This window comes from Pollicipes pollicipes, unplaced genomic scaffold (genome assembly GCF_011947565.3).
Source record: "Pollicipes pollicipes isolate AB1234 unplaced genomic scaffold, Ppol_2.1 Scaffold_7261;HRSCAF=8764_pilon_pilon_pilon, whole genome shotgun sequence".
Taxonomy (NCBI): Eukaryota; Metazoa; Arthropoda; class Thecostraca; order Pollicipedomorpha; family Pollicipedidae; genus Pollicipes; species Pollicipes pollicipes.
This window is the reverse complement of record NW_023597054.1, coordinates 36,805,837-36,833,754: the sequence shown is the minus strand read 5'-3', so window position 1 is coordinate 36,833,754 and position 27,918 is coordinate 36,805,837. Positions and strand designations below refer to the sequence as shown.

Below are 27,918 nucleotides of genomic sequence, written 5' to 3'. Positions count from 1 at the left end.
CTTCGTTTATGATTGTTGCGTTGACTTTCGCTGTGCTTCTTGTACAAAGTATCTGAAGCAATGTTTGATCCATCTCTAAAATTCCCACAAGTTCGTTCGACGAGTCGCGCTCGCAAATGCGAAACCGTTGGTGACTGGGTGCCCGGGTATTGCTATGTACAGCGGTCATCCAGTGGTGTAGGCTGCGCAGGTAAGCTGCCATGTGTGGTGTGAAGGTTTTGGGCATTGCCTATCGGAGCATTTATGATGGATGTCGTGAATATGCATCTCGGCACAGTATGGCTCAAGCCTGAATGGGCCTGAGAGACGCCAATCGATTGCTGCACTAGCTGCGTTCGGCCAGTGAATTGTTGGTCTCAAAATGAAAGGCTCATCTATATTGAGTTTGGACTAAATAATTTCTGGATAATGCTGAAATCGATTTTGTGTTTGCAACTACCCTCTGAGCATGCAAAGCAACAGGTTGAAGTGATATGCTTATTTGGGTTGGACCCGGTGAGAAAGTAGGTATGTTTTAAGCAGGTAACTGCCTGTATCTAAGTGGTTACATTTGGAGGCAAGCTATTCTCACCTTTGCAGTTGGCAAAAATTGTGCATATGATAGCATAATATAGCAAGCCAGTCTGCAAGAAACCATCCACCACTCCAAATGCCTATGCATCATTGATTTGGACCTTGAGCTTCCATGCACCAAATTTCAGGTTGGGCCAAATTGCTCAAGTCTTGACATGTCTTGTCCTCAAAGTCTATGTGTTTTGGAGCATTAATGCCTGAGAATACCTTAGCAACATCACAATCCACTGAAACATTAGCTGTATTAACTGAAATTGATGCTACCTATGCACCAACCTCCTGAGCATTCAGCTCTGCAGCAAACATGAGGTGAAATGCTGCCACCATTTGGCTGCTATGCAATGCATGTGCTGCACAGCATGGAGCTTTTCAGTCTGTTAAATTGGTAGTGCATTCACTCCATGGTCTGTTTAGATGTGTGATCTAGCTAGCCGGACCATGCTGTATATTTGTATTGTCTCTCTGCATTAATTGACATAGGTGATTCAAATTTCTGTATGTAGAGACACCATTTTAAGATATCTTTCAAAGCTTTGTTAAAAATGTTGCAAGGTGTTTTTGTTCAATTGAAAATGTATGGTGGATTCAGGAGCCTCCTTTAAGGATTTCTGGCATGCTTTGCAACCTGGATCTGCACTTTTGCCTTATTACTTTCAAGGTTTGTTGATTCCAATTTAAAGCAAGCACATACTTACAGATACACATGATTTTGGTTGCTCTGGAAATACCACTGGGTCTAAGGAGACCATGCCATGACTCCTAATAATGTTCTATTTCTCCACAGGTCTTCCTGTTAGCCAAAGGACGTAACACTGTGGTTTGAAGAAATGGATGATGTGTTTGGATTGCTGAAGTTAGGAGTCAATGTTGATATCCAGAGGAGTGATGGTGAGTATGCAATGGTGGTGTCACTCCTGATCATCAAACCACCTTATTACAATGTCAGAAATTTAAGGTGTGTGTGTAAGGTAATAAAATATGAACATGGTAGACTGATGGTTCTTTTCTATGAAAATGTGTGATGTTAATTTGACAATCTATCAGGTAATTGCAAAACAGCTGAAGAGATAGCAAAGATAAAAGATATCAGCCAGAAAGTTAGCAAAGCAGCCAGCCTTTTAGGATGACTTTCAATGCAATTTCTGGTTATTTGCTTTACTCAAAATGATAATGTAATCTAGATTTTGTCCTACCATGGTTTTATACACATGTTTTTCCTGGCTTGCAAATGTAAATAACATTTTAGTCCATTAGTTTTAATGGATTTCTGGGACCAGAGCTCATGCTGAGCAGAGCTTCTTGTGTAAACCTGGACACCACTATTTGATCAAGAAATCCCAGTCAAATTGAGGAAATGCTGCTACTGGCTGTAAGCCATCCCAGCCAGTGGCTATCAGGCTATGAAATGTGACTGTTTCGACTAATGTCCTGCAATAGTACATGAATGAGGAAAGTATTTGCACTTCCTGCAGTGCTGCTGCTTTAAATGGCCGTCTTTTCGGCACCTTGGGTTGATTGCTGGCCCGGCCACAATTGCTCCGGAGGTGTCGACGCGCCCTTGCGCCATACACACATGCTGCGATCGGCCTCTCCTGGCTGGAGTCTGCCGGCGGCCGCCACACCAGCCGGCTGGTCTGTGGAGCCGTCCCCGGGTGGTCTCGATCGACCAGGCCCGGCCCGCGTGCCGAGGCGCCGCGCGTCTCGCGTGTGCCGCCCCTCCCACATCTGCCCGGCCACCGCACCAGCCCAAGGTCGCCGGGCGGCGGCGGCTCGCGTGCGCGGTCGTCCCGGGTCACACGGGGGCTGAGCTGCGCCAGCGGCGTGCCCGGTGGGGTTCGGCGGGCGCTGTGTTTGGGAGGGAGGGGTGGCCTTCGTCACACGGGGCCTATGCCGGGGCATACTGCGACCAGCCGCCTGACGTCGGCAGCTGGGGCCGGGCACCGGCCTGTCGTGGGCTCAGCTTTTGGGGTGGGGATGACATCATGCGGCCACTCTGGCGCGTGTGAGTTGGGCAGGGCAGTACCGTGGGCCCAAAATGGTCTTGTGATGACTCAGGTAGATCGAGCTTTACCAGACCTTGCACATCATTTTCAGCTTGCTCGGTGAAGGGTTTTAGGGAGAACTGTTGTTCTCCAAAAGAGAACTGTTGTTCTCTCCTGTTTTTCTTTCGACATTGGTTAATGCTGGACTGTGTGACAGAATGGTACGTGACAGAATGATACACGTCCAAGCGATGATGGGCAAGCCGGCGATGTGGCAAGCTGTCACATAATAGCAACACCTTCCGGCTTAGAAACAGATGATTAATTCCAAGGGGGGGGGGGGAGAGCTATAGCGACGGTAGTAACTCACCGTTAACACATTACGCCTACTGGTGAGGTTTTTCAACGGCGTGCTGTCTGACCGGGTGCTGACAGCGCTGTGCATTTCTTTGCCAGTGCTGGCCATCGGAAGTTGTCAGCTGTTTTCGTGATCTGATGTGTCCGACGCCAACCTTACGAAGCATTGCGTGGTGGTTTTTAATGGCATGCCGTTCACCGCCCTTGCGACTTTATTGCAACGCGCTAGATCGAAATGCTGCGTGCGACTGCGCCATCTTTTTTAAATGTTTATCTTCTTGCGGCGAATGGGAATGGTGGGGACCGACATCAGCAAAAAGTCCGTCACTCGCCGGCTGTTGGCTGTGGGAGGTAAATGGGACGCTGTCACGGGCGGCACTCGCGCGTGGGAAGTAAATGTAACGCTGCCAGCGGTGGGACTCGCACGTGAGAGGTAGATGTAACGCTGCCAGGGGCGTGATTCACACCTGGGAGGTAAATGTTACGCTGTCAGGGGCGGGACTCACACGTGGGAGGTAAATGTGACGCTGTCGGACGGGACTCACACATGGGAGGTGAATGTGACGCTGGCACGGGCGGGACTCACTCATGGGAGGTAAATGTGACGCTGTCACGGGCGGGACTCGCACGTGGGAGGTGGGTGTGACGCTGTCTGGCGGGACTCGCACGTGGGAGGTGGATGTGACGCTGTCGGGCGGGACTCGCGCGTAGAAGGCAAAGGTAACGTGAGTGGCGGGACTGGCACGTGCGAGGTAGATGTAGCGCTGTCAGGGGCGGGACTCGCACATGGGAAGTAAATGTGACGCTGCCAGATGCGGGACTCACACGTGGGAGGTAGATGTAACGCTGTCAGGGGCGGCACTCGCACGTGGGAGGTAAATGTGACGCTGCCAGGGGCCATATGACCAACGCAGTCGGTGCACCCCAAAGCCCAAATCATCATCATTACGCTGCCAGGGTGTGCGGGACTCACACATGGGAGGTAAATGTAACGCTGTCGGGCGGGACTCGCGCGTAGAAGGCAAAGGTAACGCGAATGGCGGAACTGGCACGTGGGAGGTAGATGTAACGCTGTCAGGGGCGGACCCGTACGTCGACTCTTATGTAAGATGCTCTCCTTTGGTCTGCCGTTTGTGCCAGTTATGGTCGTTCGACCCTCTCGGCCTGAGTTTACCTGTGCTTTCCGCGACATTTTCCATCCATGGACATCTGGTAAGGTTGCATTATCAGTCGTTTTGACATCATATTTGGACGCTGCTCGTCGGCCCGTAGCCATGGTTACCGGCCAGCCTCCGCGCCGTCCGAGGCTTGGGCTGATCGCTGAGCTGGTTGTCTGCCTGTACCCGCGTCATCCAGTGCCGAGCCGACCGGCACTGGCATGGCCCGACTGCGTGCCTGCGCCGGTGCTGCCCAGCTGGCCTTCCCGTTGTTTGGTAACCACAACCCACGCTGCAGCCCTCGATACGCTCGATCGCTCGGTAACCACGAACTATCCAGCGCTGCGCCCGGCTGCTCGGTAACCATGCCCGGACTTGCGGTGCGTCCGATGGCCGTGCACGGCCGCAGCCGGCGCCTGCTGCACGTGCGGCGCCGGCCGCCGAGACGGACGGGGCGCGTGGGCCAGCGCGCCTCATAAGGCGACGGCCTCGGCTGAGGGCGGAGGGCGGCCGGCGCCGGCCCACGCACCGCCTCGGCCGTGGCGCGAGCACGCCCGCTCCGGCCGGGCACAGCGCCGCGCCGCGCCGCTCCGCTCCGCTCTGATCCGGCTGTGAACACTGGCTCTCGGCTGTGGTGAACCGCAGCTGAGGACCAGTGCGCTGGCAGGGATGGTACCCGGCAGGACAGATTTGTGGGACCACGGCGCGCAGCGACACCGGCTGTGGACTCGCTAGGGCTCAATCAGTGTTTTTTTGCCGAGGCGCGCTGGCGGTATGGCAGCGCCTCCATTTCGGTCGGTACGGGCCGGGCGCGGCCGCACGCGGTGGCAGCAGCCGCGCGTGCGGGCCGACCGGGCCCCATCCCGTTACGCTGCCGCTGCCGCCGCCGCCGCCACCGCCGAGCCGCAGCCTTGCGCGCGGCCTCGGAACGCGCTGACCGATCAGCTGAAAGGAGCGAGCCAGCTCAGAGCCGGCAGTGGGGCAACGGAACTGAGCCCCAGGTACGGGAAGCCGTGCTGAGGTGCGCTTTATTGGTTTCTGTGTGGTGGGAGTCGCTGGGCAGGCTTTGAAAACTTTGGGCTAGGTCTGTTTGGGGTTATGTGCAGCAACCGTGTTGCATCAGATCGCTATCTTTGACATTATGTCGTGTTGGCGGAGTTGTAACAGGGAAAAAGAGTTACCGCGAGTCATCAACATTTGCCATCGCGTTCACGTATGAAATTTCGTCTAGGCTGCCAGGCGGAATTAGGTTTTAATCGCAAGCCAACAGCAGGAGCATGACAAGCGTCAATCTTAACTAGAAGGGTGCGTCGATGGATTTAAATAACGTTTCTCTGCCTCGCGAGTAGGTAAGATAATTCATCGGCAATATGAAATCCCCGAGGTTTACGTATGCGTTCAACATCGTGGGGGTATTAGCGTCGCAGCACGTGATGCAGATTGTTGAGGTGACGACGGTTATTTCTTAGATATGAGCCACTAGCGTTTTTCCTTCCGCAGAAATGTGGCAATTAAATGTATAAATGCGTGGGTTGATGACCGATTCTGTTTCATGGAGGTTATTACGCCGCGCTTCTACCTTCGTGGTAGATGTTTTGAATTTTTCCCAATCGGGGTTGTTATCAGCATGTTACAACATTTATACCTGCTTTGCCTACGTGTCATGCCACGCTAACATCTGTCACACATGTCCTGTCGCGGATAGTCCTGCCTCGACCAAAACCCGGGGCACTTGTGTTCCAAGGATGATATAATCTTTATTCAGGAGCGTACTCACATATTTGCCCCATTCACTTGTCCTCGTAGTTGCTCACGTAGTTGCTTTAACAATTGTATGACATGTATTGATATGTGTGCGAATAAATGCTGACAGTAAAGTATGAATACTAAACAGATCGAAATGACCCGATCGAGAACATGCGATGACGTTTTCAGCTATTTTCGAATGTTCGCGCAAGCGGCGTCGTACGCTGCGTTTTCAGTGAAAACTTGCCCCCATTGTCCATGTGGTCTCGGAGGGGAGGGGGGGGGGGGGTCCCTGTTGTCATGAGTCAGACCCCATTGCAATATTCTGCACGCGCACCAGGCGCTGTGAATCACGCCTCCTCCTCTCATCCATTCGCGATCTTCGTGCAAAGATCATTACATTCTGGGATAATAGTGGCAGTGTGCCGAGCAGATCCCGCCCGTGCCATGTATCTGCGACTGACGCCTGGACCCGCCTGAGTCCCGCGGCAGGGATCCCGTCAGCGGCGCAGTTGGCCCGTTCGCACAGCTCCGCGCGTGGCGTGTGGGTCCCCACGGCACCCGATTGCCGGCCCAGGCCTGCCCGGCAGCCTGTGACTCTCCTCCGCCGTCACCGGTCCTGGTCCTGTCCGCGTGGCCGGGGCGGCGGCTGCTGTCAGTGTGCCGCCGGCCCGGCTCCGACCCCAGGCGGCGGTGCGGCCGGTGGGTTCGGACACGCACCGCCGGTCGGTCGGACACGAACGCGACTCGACGCGACAGACGCGAGCGACACCTGCGAGCGTCCGACTCCCAATCGGTCCCAGCGCCGTCGATATGCTTCGTTGGCGCGAGGGATTTCGGTGCTCGGGGACCGCCGCCGGCTGGACGGTCGCCTCCGCCATGCTCTCTGGGTCAGGACAGGGTCCGGTTTGGTCCGAGACCTTGGCTCGTGCCGTGCTCCGGGTTTGGAGGCTTCAGAAATGGACGCGGCATTATGCAGACGCCGAGTACGGCCGCCACGAGGCATCAAGACGCGGTGACCTGACGCGTTAAGAGCAGCCAAGCGTTCTCGTGAGCTGAAGCCGCTTTGAACGGCCCATTGGGCTCCGCGTGTGACCTGTCACCGGACCGCTCTGCGACCGTGGCCACGGCGTGGCGCGCGTCGTGACGAATGGCCGCCGCCTCACGCGCGGTCACGGCTGGCGACCCTGCTGAGACAGTTATCGGCACATGCGTCAGCTGGGATGAATGGCTCGCTTTAGAGAGCTGCCCCAGGAAGCGACGATGCTCAGTAATGGATCCGCTGCTGTGCGGTCCGGGCGGGCTTCGGGTGAGGGATGAAAGCTATGCATTGGTCGACAGCTGTACACGATATTCCGAATTCGTCCCACATAATGCGCAGAAGGAGCGGGGAAAGCCTGTTTGCTGACCTGGTATCCAAGACCGAGTTGGACAGCTTCGGAGCGTGGTGCCGGCACGTGGCCAGTTGCCCCCCTCTCCCCCCCCCCTCCCGCCCACACTAGCGGTCACCGGCACCCGGACCGCCGACGCTGACGTTCGGCTCGTTTGCAGGACGCATACACTCGGCCGTGGTGTCTGGCGTCAACAATGATGCCAAGACGGTCACCGTCGAGTGGTTCGAGAGGGGCGAAACCAAGGGCAAGGAGGTAAGACAGCGCACCGGGCGCCCGACACACGGATTCGTCTCCCACGCGGGGCCTGGCAGAGTGCAGACCTGAACTGAGACTCAGCTCTCGCTGCATCCGTACTTGAGCCTGATTAGTGTTTCGATTCAGCATTCCGCTGGTCTCCCGGCACGTGTGCGGACACCGTCCGCCGCCGGTCGGCGTGTGTGTCGGCCACCCGTGTTGTGAAGGGCGTGAGTGGGCTGGGGCTGTTCTCGCCTTGCACGGGCGGTGGCCGGGCGTGTCGCCGCGCTCGCGTGCCGTCCATCGTGTCCGGTGTTCTGTGACGCGTCCGGCACCGCATGCGAGCTCGACCCCCCCCCCCCCCATGGTAGTCGAGCGCCACGCCGCTGGGGCCGACCGTTGCCGCTGCCGCCGGTGACAGGGGCGCCGCTGGAGCCGGTCTGTTCTCGAGGGGGGGGGGGACGGGGCGGTGTGTGGCGACCGCCGCCCCGCCGACAGATGGCCGCCGGTCGCCCAGCAGCTGCAGTCACGCCACCGCTGGGCTCGCGATGTGGACGCAAGCTCCGCCTGTCATGGTGCTGGCGCCCGAAGCTGTCCGGACGTACTGATGTGAATCAACTGACGTAAAAAAACAAAATAGAATAATGAAGGCGCGTGGGCGCTGTGGCTCCCCGGCCCGGTGCGCCCACCTGCGAGCTGCTAACCCTGCTGACCCGTCTCGACCGTGACCCTGTCGCCCTGTCGCAGATCGAGATCGAACTGATCTTCAACCTGAACCCGGACCTGGCGCCGTCGGAGCCGCAGAGCGTGGTGCCGTCCAAGCTGAGCAGGGTGAGTGGTCGCGGAGGCGTGGGCCAACGGAGCAGTCGGGCCGGGCGGAGCGCACGCGTGGGCGCCACTGGCCGGTGTGGGTAGTGACACGCCGCTGACGCGAGCGAACTACAGTCCTCGACGCTTCAGAGGCTTATGTTTTTGGAGTGGCCTAGCAAATGACGCTTCACGCAGTTCCCGATACACGCATGGTCAAGACCATGGGATGTGACAGCACATAGCTACATTTTGTATTAAGCTGCGCGCGTAATGTTCTGAGCTATCGCGGATTCCTCCCCAACATTTGTCATGATGATGTGCGTGCTCATTTTAACTGTAAAATTCTCGGCCGTTACGGTTGTGAAAGTTATGGCGCCGATGGGGTGCGTTGCTCTTGGTGCGCTGCCCACACCCTCCATGCGTGGGTTGAGGTCTGGGCGGAAGACGGTTTTTGCGGCCGTTTTGAAATAATGATGTTTCCCTATGTCCTCGACGCTAGCAGCGGGTGGTGTTAAGTGGGCCGTTTTTGTCCAGCTGTTCGCACCGAAATACCAGACGCGCAGTCGGTGGGATCAGACTAATGATCTGAGGAAAAGACAGCCGGGCAGAGGTACAGGAGGAGCAACATAGCTGGACAGGGAAACAGCCGGGAACGACACAACGGGCAGGGAAACAGCGGGGAGCAGCACAGCCGGGCAGGGAAACAGCGGAGAGTAGTGCAGCCGAGCAGAGAAACAGCGGGGAGTAGCACAGCCGGGCATGGGAACACCGAGGAGCGGCACAGCCGGGCAGGGAAACAGCGTGGAGCAGCACAGCCGTCACGCGTTTGCTGTCTCGAATACCAATGCTGTCTGTCTGCAGGGATGGCAGGCATGTCCACGGACAACCTTTCCAGAGATATGCATAAACAGATAGCATTTCACACGGTTTCTCGTAAAATCAATCGGTATAGATTTCCGCAAGACAATTATTTCTACAGGCAACTCTTGCTCAGAAATGCGTGGACTATCGGTATTCCATAGTTCTGCTCAGAAACTGGGCATAGTTTGCCACAGCTCTTAATCCTTCCCTGGCGGCATATGTACACCGCAAGTTGAACTCACCGAAAATTTGCTCTGGCAAAAGACTTTGGTGCTAGAAGAACCACGCGTCAGTCGAAAGGAAGTCGATAGATGGTGATCTGGATGACGTTTGGTGCGCCGTCACTCATCAGACCACCAGAGCCCACCGGGATCGGGCAGCATGTCGCGCTATAATCTGACGTCATCAAACGCCGCCTGGCAATATCTTGCCGGTAATGCTGGTCGGTGTGACGGTCGACCGGGACCGCCGCGCCGCCTGTGACTCGGTCTGAGCGGCGTCCTGGCGCCAGGTCCGGCGCGTGGTCGGCTTGCCGGCCGGCCGGGGCCGCCGCGCCGCCTGTGACTCGGTCTGAGCGGCGGCCTGGCGCCAGGCCCGACGCGTGGTCGGTGTGACGACCGGCCGGGGCCGCCGCGCCGCCTGTGACTCTGTCTGAGCGGCGTCGCGGCGCCAGGTCCGGCGCGTGGTCGGCTTGCCGGCCGGCCGGGGCCGCCGCGCCGCCTGTGACTCGGTCTGAGCGGCGGCCTGGCGCCAGGCCCGGCGCGTGGTCGGTGTGACGACCAGCCGGGGCCGCCGCGCCCGCCGCTCCGCCTGTGACTGTCAGACCGGTGCCCGTCACGGCCGGCCGGCCCGTGACCGGCGCCCGGCCGGAGCAGCAACAAAGCCCCGATCGCACCGGCAGGCGTCGCACGTCGCCCAAGCCGTGCGTTCATTGACCGCCTTTCGGCGTACTGGCAGCGATGGTGTTTTCCCATCAGGATCATGTGAGCGCGGCGCCGTGTGCGGTCACGGTCGCATCAAGGCACGCAGCTGCCGTGTGTCCAAGTCAAGGCGTGTTCGAAGGACGGTGGTGCTGGGTCTGAAGCTGGGCAGGGACGGGCCCATGCTAACCAGCCGGTCGTAGTGGCCGTATCCACCTGGCCGTGGCCCAGCAATGGCCCGAGCGGTCGCCAGCCTGTCGCGGCACCGGCGCCTCTCCCTTCGCTCCCTGCATCTCGACTGGCGCGGCGTGACCGGGGCTGGGCCGTCGGAGGCGTCCTGGGCGGCCGGCCGGAGCGGGGTGCGCGACGCCGAGGGTCGCCGGGCGACGGCCGTCAACACGGGCCGCGTCGCCGCCGCCGATCGATGCGTGGCCGTCGCCTGACGCGGCCGGGCGCGCTCCGAACTCGGGTCAACGGGCAGGTGTTGGTCGGTCGGGCGCGCGGTGAGGGCGCTCGGCGCTGATTGACTGGTTCGATCTCGGACGCCGGCGCGCCTGCAGTCGGTGATGAAGTGTAAGAGTCGAAGCACGCACTTGACGGAGACACCATCGATCATTGATGCGTTGCGCTCGCGGGCGGCGTTCGGGCGGGCGCGGGGACAATGGCGCAGGGTTGTATTGGGGAATGGTTGAGTGACCGATGGGTCAAGCTGCCGAAGATGACACGCAGCTGCGGAACGGAAGACCGGCATGACTCGGTAAACCGACGTCCCATCGGCGCGGAGCGACACCGGCTTGATGTTCGCGTGTTCCGCGGCAGTTCGGGCCAGCCGTTGCTGCAACAGCGCTGCGCTCCCGGTCCCAGTGATCAAGACCGAATGACTCGCTTGCAAAGTATCGTGCCAGCCTGGGACGGGATGACGGCGGGAGGACCGCCGAGGGTCGGCGGACGGGGCGATGACCTATGACGAGCCTATGACAGGGGTCGCTCCGAAACACGTGCATCAGGCATCGGCTAGAAAAACCAGGCGTGGTACGGCGGCGCTGTGGCATTGGCGGACACCTCTCATGGGGAAGTGTCACGATCCGCGGAAACGTGTTTGGACACGCGAATGACGCAAATGACGTAGCGAGGAAATGACACGCTCTCGGAGAGGTGTCGCCGGGCGAGCCGCGCTCCCCGTGACGTCATTGTGTGACGTCACACCGGCGGCCGGCGGAGCTCACGCACGGCGCCGCCAGCCGCTCTTTGCGCGCGCCGGCCGCCGGCGGGCCGCCGTCGGCGTCAGCTGACTGGCCGGAGACACGCTCTGGCGACCACCGACGGGTCAGCAGATGGCCGGCGGTGGGGACGGACGGCCGGGCACGGTCGGCCCGCACAGCTCGCCGGAGTAGCGGTGGTCTGCATCGCTATCTTTCCTCAATCCAGCCGTGATTCAATACCGCACGTCTTACAGTGCGCCCGCCAAAAGCTGGCCTGTTTTGTCTTCACGGTAGAGTGCTTTATGTTGTGTACTGTGAAGGAACGTGTTTTCACAGCATTGTGACCACTCCGATCCGCTCTGTACCGTTTAGAGGCCCCGGGTTGTTTTTGCGTGGGCTTGAAGTTGGTTGTCGAATGGCCCGTGACGGCTGAGCTCGTTGATCGCCGGGATCAAAGGCCTTAAGCTGGATCTGGTGCGCTGGGCGCCGGGTTGACACTCGTGGAACCGTTGAAAGGACGCATTCCTGAGCGGCTATTCGAATAGCGACTGTACATACTCTGCATGCGCGGCGCGAGCCATTCTGGAACGCGTTGCTTTGTCAGTCGCGGCTGGTATTGGGGTTGGGACATGGAACGGTCTTCCCGCGCGTAACCTTTGCCCTGTCGTGCCTCTGCTGACCTTGCCTGACCTTGCCTGACTTTGCCTGACCTTGCCTTGCCTGCCCTGACGTGTCCTGTGGCTGTTCGGACCAGTCGGATCCGCAGCTGCGGCGCGTCACATCTCGCCGGCCGGACTCCTGCCGGCTGGAGCGGACTGCCGCCCAGGCGTCGTCTGGCCGGCTCCGGCACCGCCTGACCAGCAGCACCAGCCAGCAGCAGCGCGCGGTACGTCCCGTCCCTCACGTCCCTCACGTCCCTCCCCAGCCGGCTCCGGCACCGGCTGACGAGCAGCACCAGCCAGCAGCAGCGCGCGGTACGTCCCGTCCCTCACGTCCCTCACGTCCCTCACGTCCCTCCCCAGCCGGCTCCGGCACCGGCTGACGAACAGCACCAGTCAGCAGCAGCGCGCGGTACGTCCCGTCCCCTCACATCCCTCCCCGCCCGACTCCGGCACCGGCTGACCAGCAGCACCAGCCAGCAGCAGCGCGCGGTACGTCCCGTCCTCACTTCCCTCTCGTCCCTCACGTTCCTTCCCAGCCGGCTTCGGCACCGGCTAACCAGCAGCATTAGCCAGCATCAGCGCGTGGTGCTTCTTCTCCAGCCTTTCTCCGTCCCTACTCTCCTCTCCTCCTGTGTGGAACACCGTGCAGCAGCGTTCTGTTGGCGTGCAGATCTACTCACAGACCTCGGGTGCTTTTGGAGCGAGAACTGGACACTGGCCAGCGAAGCTTTTCGCTGCCGATGGAAACTGATGCGACCTGTCAATCGCCTTGCTAAGGCGCGCGACCTGTCCATCGTCGTGAAGGCGCGACCTGTCCATCGCCGTGTTAAGGCGCTTTGCTCTGCGCGGCATTAGCCCGGATGGTCAGCGGCGCGGATCTGAGCGGCGGCCGTCCAACGGACGAGCTGCGTCGCCGCGTCTCACCGGATCCGTGACCGGTGCGCCCCGGACCGAACCACCGGCGGCTGGCATGTCGGCGGTTTTATTAACGTCCCTTCATCCCGTATGCAGGGTAATCGTGCATCGGCCCTGACCCGGTGCGAGCGGGCTCAGCGCTGCGACCGCCAGCCGTCCGGGGCTTCGCCACGCCGCGAGCGAGCACGCGCGCCGCCGGCGCAGCCGGCCCGTCATGGGGGCGGCCGCGGCCGCTGGCAGGCCCGGCGGGACGGCGGCGGCCGCAGCCGCTGCGGTTTGGACGGCGCGCGTCGCCGGCCCTGCTAATTGTGTCGGGCTGCGGTCGCGCGGACGCTCCGACGGCCGGGCCGCGGCCGGGCGCGTGCCGGCACAATTGGGAAGCGTTGTGAGCCCTGAAAGATGGCTTCGCCTTCCTCTCTCTTCCCTGAGACAGCTGTGCTGAACAAAAGTCAACTAAACCACGTCTGCACTGAACATGCACTTCCTCGCGGCGTGCGCAATGCGGGCTATGTTTTCAAGCCAGTCTTGCTCCTGAGCGTCGTCTAGCGTGACTGGCGTCGGCCAGCCGTCACGGTCGCCACGGCCGCGCCGCCTCGTCACCGGGCGTGGGGCCGGCGACTGGCGGCGCGCGGACGGCGCCGCCGGGCCCGCTGCCGCCCAGCCGGCGCGTGTGACTCTCAGCCGTCACGAGCGGTCGCTCCACGCTCAGCAGGCGCCGTTGCGGCACTGAATGAGCATAACGGCTGGCGTTACGTGCGACGTCGTGCCGGGATGCCGGCCTGTCGTCACGGCTGGGCCCACGGCGGCGGGGGCGTTGGCCGCCGCTGCCGGCAGCGTCTGCGGTGCAGACAGCTTGGCTCAGGCTAATGCGAGCACGACTTCGTCGCTGTCTTATGCGCGGTTACCAGTCGGCAAAGGCCTGTAACAAGACAGACCGGTGCGGGCCGTTGTCGGGATAGGGTGAGTCTTTGTGTGTTCTTGTGTGCTTGTACGTGGCGTGGGGGGAGGGGGGGGGGGCACCAGTGGGACCGCCCACACCACACACTGATCGTGTCACGATAACCAGCTCGATGGCGCCGATGGGGGCGTGGCGGGCCGCGACCCGCGACACTCGCTGCGTCTTCAAATGCGTCGGCCCACGCCATCGGCGCGTAATAGCTCCCCACGGCGGATGGATGTGACACCTTCGGTCGCGACCTGCCATCGCGGCGGCGCCGCGCGGTCCAATTAGCGGCTCCCCTAGCGGGAGGGGGGGGGGGGAGGGGGCGGCGCTGGCGCAGCCCGTGCCGGCGACCGAGCGTCGATACCAGGGCAGCTCGCCGCGACCCCGCCACTGACCGGCCGGCCTTCTGCTGGTGCGGGGCGAGCGGGCACGGCCGCCGTCCCCTGCCGACGCCAGTCATGGGTGGAGATACACCGGCTGGGGTACGTCCCAGTGTGCACGGTCACGGTCTGTTCAGTGTACACGGTGTGCAGCGCGCGGTACTGCTGCCGGGTGTACACGGTCTGTGCTGGATAGTGTCGTGATTGCTGGGAAAAGTATTGTGAAGAGTGCGCCGGTGATGTCAGCCCTGTTCTGTGCTGTCTTGCCGTGTTGGCGCGCGATGGACGCCGACGACGACAGCAGGTCGACGGACGCTGTATGGAATAAGAAGTGATGCGTCGCTGTTGTTTAGACTAGGGGATGTGGAATCGTCCCCAAGCGTGATACTGCGGCTGTGGGTGAGCGGCGATGTCTAGTTTGGAAGATAAGAACGGCTGATGTGATGTCGCATAGCTTTCTCATATCCATCTCAATAGCTCTGGACTGTCTCCTCCCTATCCCAGTGGTCGCTACAGATGGCGAGGGACTATCGTGCACCTTGGGCTTAATGCGCAGCGAATACGCCTGTCGTTGGTGCTTTCTATAATCTGCAGTAATGTGACGTGGTTGTGCTCACCGGCCACCGTCCTGTTCCAGTACACGTCCCGTCAGTCCATGGCCGTCCAGAACAACAAATGTGAGTAGGGCCGCGGCGGTGGCCGCCTTTCTCGGGGCGAGCGTCGCCGTGTGTGTCACGCGTCTCGTCACCACCGTGGCCGGCCGACCGGCGCGCGGTGGCAGCTGCCACGGAGGTGCCGCAGCGCTAGCTGTGCGGTCTGTGCCCTCGGGCGCGCTGCTGGCACCGCCGCTCGCGCTCGCCCGGCCCGCTCGTGTCCTGGCCCGCCCGGCGGCGCAATGTAACCGCCACGCCGCTGTGTCGCCGTGACGGGACGGTCGCCGCGTCGCCGGCCAGCCGTGGCTGGGTTCTGCTCTGCAGCGTCGCTGTGTGTGTGTCTCGATGTAGCCCGAGCCGCACTCGGCCGGGCGCAGCCGGCGCGGCGCCATGCTGAAGCGGCGTCGGACGCCGGGCGCCGCTGACGCTGATGCTGACGCCGGTCTGCGCCGTCCGCCGACAGCCACCAAGACGCGGCAGAGCTATGCCCGGCCCGGCCTAATGGCGCTGCAGAACAACGGCGACATGAGCCTGACGGTGACGGCGCGCGACTCCGAGAACATCGCGCCCGCCTCCACCGTCAGCAAGGGCACCGGCGGCGGCGGCGGCGGCGGCGCCGGCTGTGAGTACTGCGGCGGAGACGACCGGACCGACCTGGGGGGACGGACTGTAGCGGATGGCGGGGCAGCCCAAGGGAGACGGGCTTAGTGGGACGTTGCGGATGGGATAGGGCAGGAATGTGACTGAGGACTGGGCGGACGGGAGGACGGGATTGACTGTGAGGACGGGATTGGACGGCGGATACTGGTGACAGAACTGCGGCATTGAAAGGCAATGTAGCTGACTGGGGCCTGAGATCCGGGGCTGTTCGGTGTGCACCAAGGACGGGTGGTAAAGTGTTTGCTGCAGCTGTATTTGTGTGTTTGGGGGCGATAAACGGGCTGACGTCACCGACTTAGGTCTCAGCCAAATGTGCATACAAACACTGAATGGATGCTATGTTTACTGGCCATTTAGTACATCTCGCTCACCATGTTAACGTTGCGTCTGTCGTTTTGACGACTTAACTTACATGTCTGCCACATGTGGCGTCATGGCCCGCCGACCTTCCGACCTTGACCTCTCCCATTCCGGCCTTGACCTCTTGTAAACACAATCCTGACTGCTTACGTGACTTTGTGTCTGCAGCCCCAACTTGCTCGGACCCGAGCCGACCTGACCGAGCCGTTCCCGACCCAACTGGACGTGAAGGTCCGAACATGCCAGCCCCGGGATCTCCAGATTTGCAGCTCGCTCACCAGTCACACCGGATCCTTGTGCCTGAGCCCTCCCGGCCCGGCTCGTGTCCCTGGCTACGCCCCGGCTGGCGCCATCGCCTCTGGGCCCCCCAGGGGTGGGGGAGGGGAGGGGGCTTCCGGGAGTCGGTCAGCGCGCCGCCGTGACACGTCTGACAGCTCCGCCTGCTGGTGATCGCCCGGCCGGCCGGCTGGCGGTTACAGCCGGGACTGATGGCGGGTTCGGGCGGAGCGACGCCGGCGATCCATACTCCGCCACCGCCGCTCATTCTGTCTGTTCTGCGACCCCCGGTCGATCGGGTCCGAATTGACCGTAGCGCTGTCGGCGGTGACGATCCTGTGGCGTTTTCACTCCGTCACGGGACAGTCCGGTCAGCACCGGAGCGCGGCTGGAGGGACAGTCCGGTTAGGACCGGGGCGCGGCTGGAGGACAATCCGGTCAGGACCGGAGCACGGCTGGAGGGACAGTCTGGTCAGGACCAGAGCGCGGCACAAGGGACAGTCCGGTTAGGACCGGAGCGCGGCACGAGGGACAGTCCGGCCAGCACCGGAGCGTGGCTGGAGAGGCTCGGCGGTTATGGTCGTGACGCTGTCGGGATAATGTCGCGCTGGTCAGCGGCCATCCCGTCCGGTCGCGACACCATCCGAGCGTCGTGAAGCTGGCCGGAATCGCCGTTTGATGGCGCGCAGCCCCAGCGCAGCGGATTTACAATCTAGTAGGCTTTAGTGTTGTCCGGACGACAATATAGCGGGCTTATGGTACTGTCGGGGAGAAAATATAGGCGGCTTATGGTGCTATCGGGGTGACAATCTAGCAGGCTTACAGTGCTGTTGGGGTGACAATCTAGCGGGCTTACAGTGCTGTTGGGGTGACAATCTAGCGGGCTTACACTGCTGTCGGGGTGACAATCTAGCGGGCTTACACTGCTGTCGGGTTGACAATCTAGCAGGCTTACACTGCTGTCGGGTTGACAATCTAGCGGACTCATCGTGCTGCTGGGATGACAGTCTAGCGAGCAGGTTACAGCTCTGTGGGAGCGATAATCGCATCGCATACGGTTGTAGCGCAGTCACAATTGGCAGCCCCTTTGGGGCTATGGTGGCGTCGTCCTGTGGTAGTGCGTCCGGATATAGTGTGGATCTACATTGTCTAGATATGGCATACGGCGGCGTCTTATGTCACTTGACGTCGCTAGAGCCTCGTCGTTAGACCCCAGAGCCTCGTTAGCCCGCTGATACGGCTGCGTCAGACTTGCATAGGCTCTACTCCACTCCCCAGTGGCAGTCACTCCCCCTTCCCCCCCCCCCCCTCTCACACACACACTCGGCGACGGTCCCAGCCGCGGCTGATGCGGCCACGTCCTTCCGTTCGCAGCGCGGAAGCGGAGCAACGTGGTGAAGGAGGTGGAGAAACTGCAGAAGAAGCGGGAGGAGCGGCGCGAGAAGCAAAACAAGAAGCGGGAGGAGCGCGAGGCGCTGATGAACTCGGACCCCGGAAACGCCAACTGGGAGTTCCTGGCCATGATTAGGTGGGCAGCCGGCCGACCGGCGGCACAGCCGCTGGACCTCGCGCGTTAGATTGGAAAGCTTAGATCGGAGGGGATCGTGTCCTATTGGCATCAATGGCTTTGCCATCGGCCATGCTCCTAAAGAAAACACATTTTAACAGACGTTGCGACAGTTGTTCTATGCTTGCATCAGCCTTCACTGGTGCCGGCCTGTCTTGGATAGCGGCTGGCCCCGCTGCCGCCAGGGAGTACCAGAGCGGCCTGGACTTCCGGCCGCTGAAGGACGGTGACGCGTACGAGGAGCACCAGATCACAGTCTGCGTCCGCAAGAGGCCGCTCAGCAAGAAAGGTGCGCCCACCAGCGCTGGGGACGACGCCCATTGTTGGTGGGGGAGGGGGAAAGGCACGCCCATGGGTCCCATACGTAAACCTTCTGGGTGACTGTCGTCTAATGGTGACTGCCCAACCTACTCGTCTGACTGACTGCCCAGACTGTGGTCTGGCTGACTGCACGTGATGCGTGCGTCTCCGGGGGCTGGCTTCCGCTCGGTCCCTGTGGGCCCGGCGTGAGCTAGCAGCGGGCTGCTGCTTTCACTTGAGTATGTACCAGTGCCACTCAGCTATGACCGTTCGTTGCACAGCTAGAAGTACCTCATTAATTTCTATGCAAGTGGCGAACGCCTCACGTTAGTAGTTCATAGTGAAAGTGTGGAAACGCTCTTTGCGTCAGCGGTTAATAGAACCCGATACGCTAATTGTCTGGTCACTCTATATGTGATTAGAATGTCTTCGGCGTTTCTAGAGTAATTTCGGTGCAATTGTACCAGTTCATTACATGATGCGCGTGATCTTATAGGCACGTGAGTGGTGGTTCCACGAGCTTAGTGCTGCAGCAGAACTCCATACCGACAAGTGTGTTGCGGCGTTCTGCTACTGCCAATGCCCCTGCAGTTTTTATTACATCCACTGCACACGACATCAGTGCTATGCGACAAAACTTCTAATTCAAAAACTTTTGCTCGTCATTACTGTTACTGCTAAAACTTGTGCAAACATTGCTTGTACACGATAGTACTTCGACTGCTTAAGTACGACCTAAGGCTACACGACAAACCTTGTGCTGAAAAATGTATTCCCATCATTACTTGTACTGCAAAAACTTAGGCAGTCTACATATCGTAATTTTGGCAGCGACATAACGTCTGTTGGCAAGACTTATGCATGCCATTAGCGTCATACAAGTTAAAGTTCTCCCGAGTTGGTGAGGCCAGTCGCTGTCTGGGTGTTTTTTTTCAGTCAACGCCCATGGGCCAGTGCTTAATTTTTAGAAGCTAGCACGGAAAAGGGGAGAGACTCGACCTTGCTACAACTCGTGCCGCTGCCAAAATCTGAGCTGAAACAAACAGTGCTTCTTTAATGTCGGTGTCCAATTAAAGAGGCACCTTTTTATTCCCGGATAAAGCCGTGTCCCGGCAGCGAAGACCTCGGCCAAACTCGTGCCGTGCGGATGGTCATGGCAGCGCGCGAGATCTTTACGAGCCACTCTTCACATCATAAGAGGGTTGTTATTTTTATCACTGCTATCACAGCTTCAGTCACCGCGCCGCGGAATGACTAGGCGATATGAAGCGATATGAAGCAATACTAAACGATATGGCGTCAGGAGGGATCGCATGCTGCCTTGAAACAGTCGTAGGGTGGAAAATACGTGGACGCCTAGCAGGGGTGTAGGAACGATAGGGAGGTAAGGAGGGAACATAAACTGAACAATACTGAAATTAAAAGTTCGTGGTGCCAACGCGACAACTTAGATATTAATTACGGTACGTTATTTTGTTGCCTTTTCGTGCTTGACGTATGATTAAAGGGTTCAGTTATTACAGCAGAATCTTAATACGAATCTTTTTGAATCATCATTTATGTCGTGTAGCAGCAACAGCTTATGTAACCCATTGCAGTAAAAGGGAAGTCGAGTTGTAGAGCACACCAGACGACGGGCGTAGTTTCATATTCAGTCGGGGGCCCCAACCACTCCTCATCTGTGGTAGGAAAGTATGTGACATTTAGGCAAACCCCGTGTTCTATGTCTTGTGACAGGTTTAGCCCTTTTCTACGCGCTCCAAACTTGTTTGGCAACAATACGACAATACGCTAGACGTTTTGTTCAGTGTAAGCGATGTGACGTAGGACTGTCGCCGACGCGGGTTTGGCAATCACGAAATTTGCAGCAGCACTAAGTATGGACATCATAGATGGGCACTCCAGGGCTGTTTCGTCCGTCCAAGTCCTCCCATGTGTTCGCCTCCTCCTGGATTTCCGTGGGGCTTAACCCATGAGTAGAAGTGCTGAGGGTATAATTTTTGAAATACGGCCCATATCATATAACCAAATGCGGTATTCCTCCAGTCTTTGCAGCAATAGAAATGTTGCGTAGAAATAAATGTTAAATAACTAAGTGAAGGAAGTGTAAGTTTTGCCGTGTAGCACCAACCTCATATGTTTTAGAAATTAAAAAAATGGTAGTAAGAATGGTAGTAATTGAAGGATATCTTTTGTTGTGTGGCACTAATGTCGCGTATAAGTTTTTTGCAATAGAAGGACTATCGTGCAAGTAATGACGTAGCACTCTTGTCAGTAAGGGTTTTTGCCGTAACACCAATGTCGCGGCACCACGTATGGTTAGTGTGTCTTGTGGTCAACTTTGTCACGAGCGGCCGTGATGAGCGCGCCGTCTGGCCCGCTCCAGAGACGGGCAGGAAGGAGATCGACGTGGTGACCATCCCCAACCGGGACCAGACGATCGTGCACGAGCCCCGCACCAAGGTCGACCTCACCAAGTACCTGGAGAACCAGCACTTCCGGTTCGACTACGCCTTCGACGAGACGTGCGACAACACGCTCGTCTACAAGTGAGTTGGCGCGCGGCCGGCCCGGTGGGGCGGCGCTTGGGCGGTCCGGTCGGGACGTGCGTCGACACGTCTGGCGACGAGCGGGCGCAGCCGGCCGCTGTGGGCAGCTCGTGGCAGGCCGTGCTGCGGCGCCGGCAGGGTCCGCACTGGGGCACCGAGTGGTACGGCTGGCGGGCTGCGTGGCGCGCGAGGCGTGGCACTGCGTGTTGCCAGGATGAGGTTCGTTATGTGGTCCTGCAGGGCGCAGGTGCTTTCGTGCCTTTTGTTCGCGTAGGGGCATGTTCTGAAGGAACTGTGGAGATTGCTACAAATGCTCACAGGCACAGCATGATCTTTCTGAATCGACTTTTTGAGCTGGCTGAATCTTTCGACGTAACGGCCATGAGCTGTGCACGCTATGTGCAGCGGGGACGCCGTCATATCGTGCGCTCAGAGTTCGGTCCTTACGACCCCGGTGGCGCGGCGTGCTAAGCCGACTGCAGCGAGACCGAGCCGTTGTGAGGCGGCCGGGAGCTCGAAGTCAGTGTTTCGGGTATCGGTGCGGAGCGCTCGTGCCGGTCATGCATCAACATGACCGTTTGCCCCGATGTCACGAATGGTTAGAGCGCCGTCGAAATGACCGCCCGTGGCGCATGACTGTAACGCCGCTGGTGAGTCATGCGCGGGGGCCCAGTTTATGAGGTGCGACACTTGCCAGCTGACCTCGCACCACGTGGCATGCAGCTGCAAGCGGGCCGACATCAAACAGGGCCATTGATGCGCGCGCTGACGATGCCAACCGCAGAGACGGGACGGCATAACCCGGGCTGGGACAAGGGCTGCCGCTCGCCGCCGCACAGTCCGCACTCTGCGCCTGTGGGAGGGACACAACCGTCGCCGTAGCGCGCTGTAGTCCGAGGGCTACGCCGGATGAGTCAGCCGCCGGGATGAGTGGCGGCGGGTGGAGTGGGCTGTGGCCCGGACCGGCCCGGCTGCGTTGTGACCCGGACGCGTGCCTCGCCTTTGTCTCGTGCAACCGATGCCGTAATGGAAAAGTGCCGCCCAAACGTCACGCAGTGCTCTTTGTCTGTAACCAGTTGTGCGCTGTGCGTGCGTTGCAACCAGCGTTTTATCCGTAACACGGGTCGCACCGCACCATGTTTGTTTCCAGCCAAATAATCCGCAAGCTGCTGTTCGCATCTACGGCATGGTATATCACCCTTTGTGAGGTTTGCTGGCGGCTCCGAGAATCCTGCTACATTACTGGGCCATCGGATAGTTTGTCTTGACGGTCACGTGCCGAATACTGTCACGTGCCAGTTGCATCTGGGATCCGTTTACGTCTGAATTCCGATGGATAAAAGCCATTTGACATGCATTGCGACTGGGGAGGTGGATTTGCTAGCATGTCTTAGCAGTGACATATGTCGCAGGATCTTTCGATTAGTCAGACGCCAATTGAGATTCAGTATCGATTAGTCGGACGCCAAACGAGATTCAGTACATCCATACAAACTTAAATTGTTCAGATGATACGATCAGCTGGGACAGGTGATGAAGCTTGCACCTGGTAAGCCTGAGTCATCGATAATGACCGGCTGGAAATGCTGCCCGGTTGTAACCTTGCGCTAAGTGGACAGCGAGCCTGTATAGATTCATTAATCAGCGGTGGCCGCTGTGCCTGGGCTCACAATGAGCGTCGCTCCCGGCGCACGAAAAGGCTGTTTACCCACGCCGTGACTCGTAACCATGGCAACCCTGCCGACAGCGGACGGTGATGGCCGTGCGTGACGCCGCTGTTCTCAGTCTGACTGGGCCTTGAATACGATCAGCTGATTGTCGCGTGCCGGACTGAAATATTCAACCCGGCAGCTGTCACGGCGAGCGGCCGGCCGGTGCAAAGGTCACGTGGTAATCGGTGCCGACCGATGCTAACGCGTCCCGGCGGCCGTATCGGTACAAGGGCCGGCCCTGTGCGGACGACAAAGGGAGCTGGGGCTGGGCGGGGGGTAGGGGGGGGGGGGAGGTGTCGACGCCCGGTTGCCCGCGATACCGTCCGGCCACAGCGCTGTTGAGCGCCGGCTCTTGTTGCGCCGCTGATTGGGCCATTCAACGATGCCAGGGCCGTGGTATTTATGGTAATTATTCACGTGCTGGTGGCAAAAGGCCCGGTGAGTTATTAACAGCGGCGTGTTGTACATCAGCGTGGCACTGGTGGGCGCGGATGTTTTATGATCGCGTGTCTTACTGACGAGGTTTCACATGGTGTTCGTCGGCATGCGGAGGCCCCACAGCGCAGCCCAACTGGAGAAATGCTGATCCCTGTGGTGTCGCACACAAGCTGACAGTGTCGGGCAATCACGTAAGAGACAGGAGTCGCGCGCCGCAGACACTCATCACGAAAGAGACGGGAGCCGCGCGCCTGCGTCCTGCGAAGAGACAGTCCGCCACCCGCAGTTAGAGCGCGTGGGTTGCGTGACTGATATCTGCTTACACCCTCTGTAGCTCGAACTGATCAGGAGTTGATCGGCTACCTGTTGTCGTATCCTGCCTGGCGCTCCGTGCCACGACCACCTTCTGTTTGGATTGTTTGTGACGCCGTCACGTTACGGTCGCGGTGCCGTGGGTGTTCAGCCTGCCCCGCCCGCCTGCCCTGGTGACGGCTCTCACAAGCGGCGCGCCGTCACCGCCAGATACTCGGCCCGCCCCCTGGTGGACACCATATTCGACGGCGGCATGGCCACCTGCTTTGCCTACGGCCAGACCGGCTCCGGCAAGACACACACCATGGGCGGCACGTTCAACGGCAAGTCACAGGACGCCAACAAGGGCATCTACGCTATGGCCGCCAAAGACGTGTTTAGGCTGCTCAAGTCGCCCAGCAACAAGAACAAGGGGCTGGCAGTGTCAGCCAGCTACTTTGAGATCTACAGTGGCAAGGTGAGGGCTTCTGCACAACTCTTTCAGCACTGCTGACAGTTTAGGCGGTGTAATGACAGTGTGGGCGGTGTGGCGAAAGTTTGGGCGGTGTGGTGACAGTTTGGGCGGTGTGGTGACAGTTTGGGTGGTGTGGTGACAGTGCTCAGTTTGGGCGGTGTGGTGACAGTTTTGGTGGTGCGATAACAGTTTGGGTGGTGTGATGACAGTTTGGACGGTGTGATGACATTTTGGGCAGTGTGGTGACAGTTTGGGCAGGATGATGACAGTTTGGAGGGTGTGGTGACATTTTTGGCAGTGTGGTGACATTTTGGGCGGTGTGATGGCAGTTTGGGCGGTGTGGTGACAGTGCTCAGTTTGGGCGGTGTGGTGGCAGTTTGGGCAGTGTGGTGACAGTTTGGGCGGCGTGATGACAGTGCTCAGTTTTGGCGGTGTGGTGACAGTTTGGGCGGTGTGGTGACAGTTTGGGCGGCGTGATGACAGTTTGGGCGGCGTGATGACAGTTTGAGCGGTGTGGTGACAGTGCTCAGTTTGGGCGGTGTGGTGAAGCACAGCCACTCAGTGCCTGTGCTTTGTCCGCCTGTTACACCGGCCTCGGCTCATCCAACCCCAGTCCGTTCCCTAAGTCACGTCGCTGCTGACGCGCCGCACCCAGCTGACCCCGGCCGCCGCCGCCATCGGCAGGTGTTCGACCTGCTGAACGACAAGGCCAAGCTGCGCGTGTTGGAGGACGGCAAGCAGCAGGTGCAGGTGGTGGGCCTGACGGAGCGGCCGGTGGAGAGCATGGAGGACGTGCTGAAGCTGATCCAGCACGGCAACACCATCCGCACCAGCGGCACCACCTCGGCCAACAACCACTCGTCGCGCTCGCACGCCGTCTTCCAGATCATCCTACGCACGCGGCAGTCAGGGGTGCCGCCGGACCGGTGCCGGCTCTACGGCAAGTTCTCGCTCATCGACCTGGCCGGCAACGAGCGCGGCGCCGACACGTCCTCGTCCGACCGCATGACGCGCATGGAGGGTGCCGAGATCAACAAGTCGCTGCTGGCGCTCAAGGAGTGCATCCGTGCGCTGGGCCGGAAGGGCGCCCACCTGCCGTTCCGCGCCTCCAAGCTGACCCAGGTGCTGCGCGACTCGTTCATCGGCGAGAAGTCCAAGACGTGCATGGTAAGTGGGTGGGGTGAGTGATGGAGCCCGTGCCTGTGTGTGTGTGCTGAGTCACGCTAAGTATGGTAGTCCGTAATGAGATGGGCTGCACACTGGCTGGTGGGTGGGTATAAGGCGGGTGGATTGATGATGATTTGGGGTTTTGGGGCACATCGACTGCTGTAGGTCATGCAGCGCCCATAAGGCGAGTGAATTGAAATGGTCTCGGGCCCATACTGCACTCACCGGTCGTTGACTGCACCTCCAACACTTGGCTGTGCCCAGCGCGCCGCCGCGTTGCGACTTGGATGCCATGTGTGCCACCGTGCTGCGCTGTGCCGTCCGTCACCGCCGCTGGCGGCCGGGCCTGCCTCGCCGCTGGCGGCCGGGCCCGCCCCGCCGCTGACGGCCTTGTGTGCCACCGTGCGGCGCTGTGTCGGCCGTCACCGCCGCTGACGACCTTGTGTGCCACCGTGCCGCGCTGTGCCGGCCGTCGCCACCGCTGACGGCCAGGCCTGCCCCGCCGCTGACGGCCTTGTGTGCCACCGTGCGGCGCTGTGCCGGCCGTCACCGGCGCTGAAGGCCGGGCCTGCCCCGCTGCTGACGGCCTTGTGTGCCACCGTGCCGCGCTGTGCCGGCCGTCGCCACCGCTGACGACCGGGCCCCCGCCAGATCGCATGATCAGCCCCGCCTGAACTCGTTGCGAGCACAGTCTCACCGCTGCGCTACGCCGACCGCGTCAAGGAGCTGGGCGCCCAGGACCCGCTGGAGATGAAGGCCGACAACGCTAACGGCAACGGCCGCCGGCCGGAGCCGGAGCCCATGCGCGGCGTCGAGTCGCCCGACGACGACCTCGCCCAGCTGCGCTCGCTCAACGTAGGTGGCGCGGCGGCTCATCGCCGGACGGGCCGGGCTGGCGGGTGCGGGGCCACTGGCACAGGTGTTGTGTGTGTGCGCCTGTGCGTGTACCTGTGTGCATGTGTGCGTGCGTGATTTGCTTTGGGTGTGGTTTTGAGTCAAGCTGTGTCCATTTTGACGGATTAGTGAATGTCTTGTAATGAGTGAATGATTTTGGCATTGTGCTGCATGCAATTTAATGGTGCAACTTGTAGTGTTTCAAACGTTAGAAGCTAAATATTCGGTATATAGTTGCCATCGCGTTATAACGTGCCCGCCGTTAAGCTGTTTATTCAGACCAGTCATGCTCGGAGTTGGGCAGATTATGACGACATCGCTGACTTCGTGAGGCACGCCACTGGCGAGTTTCCGTGCGGTTCCTTGTTACACGATGGGGTGAGGTCATGCTCCATGTGTTGACGGTTGGTTGCGGCGCGTACGGGAGCGTCATCGGCCGTGGCGACTGGCCGCCGCGTCCGTGCCAGTGACCCTATGTCGTGTCGCCCGGCGCAGATCTCGACCTCGGGTCTGGTGGAGAGGCTGCACTCGCGCGAGAAGGCCGACCCGTCCCTCTTTGTGAGCGCCGTCCCGTCCTCCTCCCCCTACCCGGGTGGCGGGAGCGGCGGCACCGCCCCCTCGTCACCGGCGGCACCGCCCCCTCCAGCGGCCCGGCCCACACGCTCGGGCGCACCAGCAGCGGCCGCGTGCTGAGAAGGATGAGACGCACTGAAAAGCTGTTGTGATGTGCTTATCCTGGAGCCTTGAACCGCACACAAATCAAATGAGCAGTGCAGTGAGCGCTGGCAAAAAAGCTGCGGAACTGTCGGCCGTTCCATGCCACAGCCTTTGCTTCCACCGTCCCCATGTGTAAAATAGTCCCAGTCGGCATCCACATGACTGTTAGCAGAGCGCCTGTCTAAGCCAGCCCAGTTATCCTGCATGGGCCGCGACGACTCACGTCAACGCATCACGCAGCTGGGGCTTGCCAACTCTGCACTGGCACCAGCACCAGTGCCGGCCCTGGTCGGGCCGCGCAGCCGCGGCCGGGTCGTCGTCCGTGTCCCGGTGTCTGTGTCCCGAGCGTGTACTATCAGCTGACGCACGCGCCGCTCTTCCTGACAGGAGGGCGAGCTGTCGGCTGACCTCTACAACTTCCACGAGGCGGTGTCGCACCTGCAGGACATGGAGGAAGAGGTGCTCGATATGCACAAGGCCACCATCGAGCTCTCGCCGCGCTGGCAGCAGATGGACATGTCGCTGCTCAAGATGACCAACGAGGTAGACTACGACGTGGACGGTGAGTGGAGCGATCTGCTGACTGTATGGGCGTCTGAACTTGTGAGCTGTTAAAGAGACAGGAGCGGGGTAGACGCAGACTGCCCTTGATTGACGTGGACGGTGAGATGACCCGAGAATGGCGCCTCCGTCAGATTACGCCACACGCACCGCCCTGCTGACCCCAGAGCACCCGGCGCTTACGTCTTGATGAGGCGTCGTCCATTGTTCGGAGCTGTCTTTGACGGACATGCCGATCACTCACATTGACAGTACCATCCACCGGACGATCTCCCAAAGAATTGATGGGTAGACACCGACAAGTCGGATTTCGAGTTCTGAGCGTGTGTGCGTCTGCGGCTGCTTCATGCCAGAGTCGGTGGCGGGTCGCGCTCTGCTTTAAACTATGAAGAACATCGCCCCGTTCTGTGTTGTGTTCGCGTAATTCTGATTTTGTTAGCGTCGACAGGCCCCGGCCGTGTTGTGTCACGATATGTCACGGGCGCCTGCTGTGACGCGTTACTATGCGTTCTGACACATGTCGTTCCTTCTCAGCATACGTGCAGCAGCTAGAGGACCTGCTGGAAGAGAAGGTGGACGTGCTGAACAAGTTCAAGCAGAAAGTGGCGCTGTACCGCTCGCAGCTGGCCGAAGAGGAGAAGATATCACGGAACATCAAGCCTTTGGCACGGCGTTGAGGCCCGTGAAGACAGACGATAGCCGTCCCCGATGCCTGTTGGGGCGCGTTGCCGGCACCAGGTGCTGCGGCGCGGGGCCGCCTGGGACGAGCGGTGATCCTGCGGCCGCGGCCGTGTCTCGCCTGTGGCTCACGGCGCGCCGGCGGCGAGCGTAGCCGCCCGCTGCCGCACCGACCGACGTGATTCCGCCCCGTGCCGCGACTGTGATCCGCGCCGCGTATCGTGGCCGCCGGGACCGGCGCCGCGCCGCTTGCTGTATCTGCGGGCCGCGGGCCGCGAGCCGGCCAGTAGCCCTAGGCCCGCGCCGCACTGACCGCCGCCGCCGCCGCCGCGGCGGCCGCGGGGCGCGAGTGTCCGTGCCGGCGGCGGCGGCCGCGCGGCACCGCATTCGCCGGTGGAGCACGAGTTTTCGAGCGCGACTGAGTGGCAGCTCGTATCTGTGTTAAAGTTGTTAGATGTAAGTTGTCAGTGCATCAATAAATTCG

General features: G+C 60.0%; 1 pseudogene; it reads left to right on the top strand.

Moving 5' to 3' along the window:
* Positions 1–102: 102 nt before the first annotated feature.
* LOC119112240 (kinesin-like protein KIF2A) lies at positions 103–27,721 on the top strand (annotated as a pseudogene).
* The last annotated feature ends 197 nt before the right edge of the window (positions 27,722–27,918 follow it).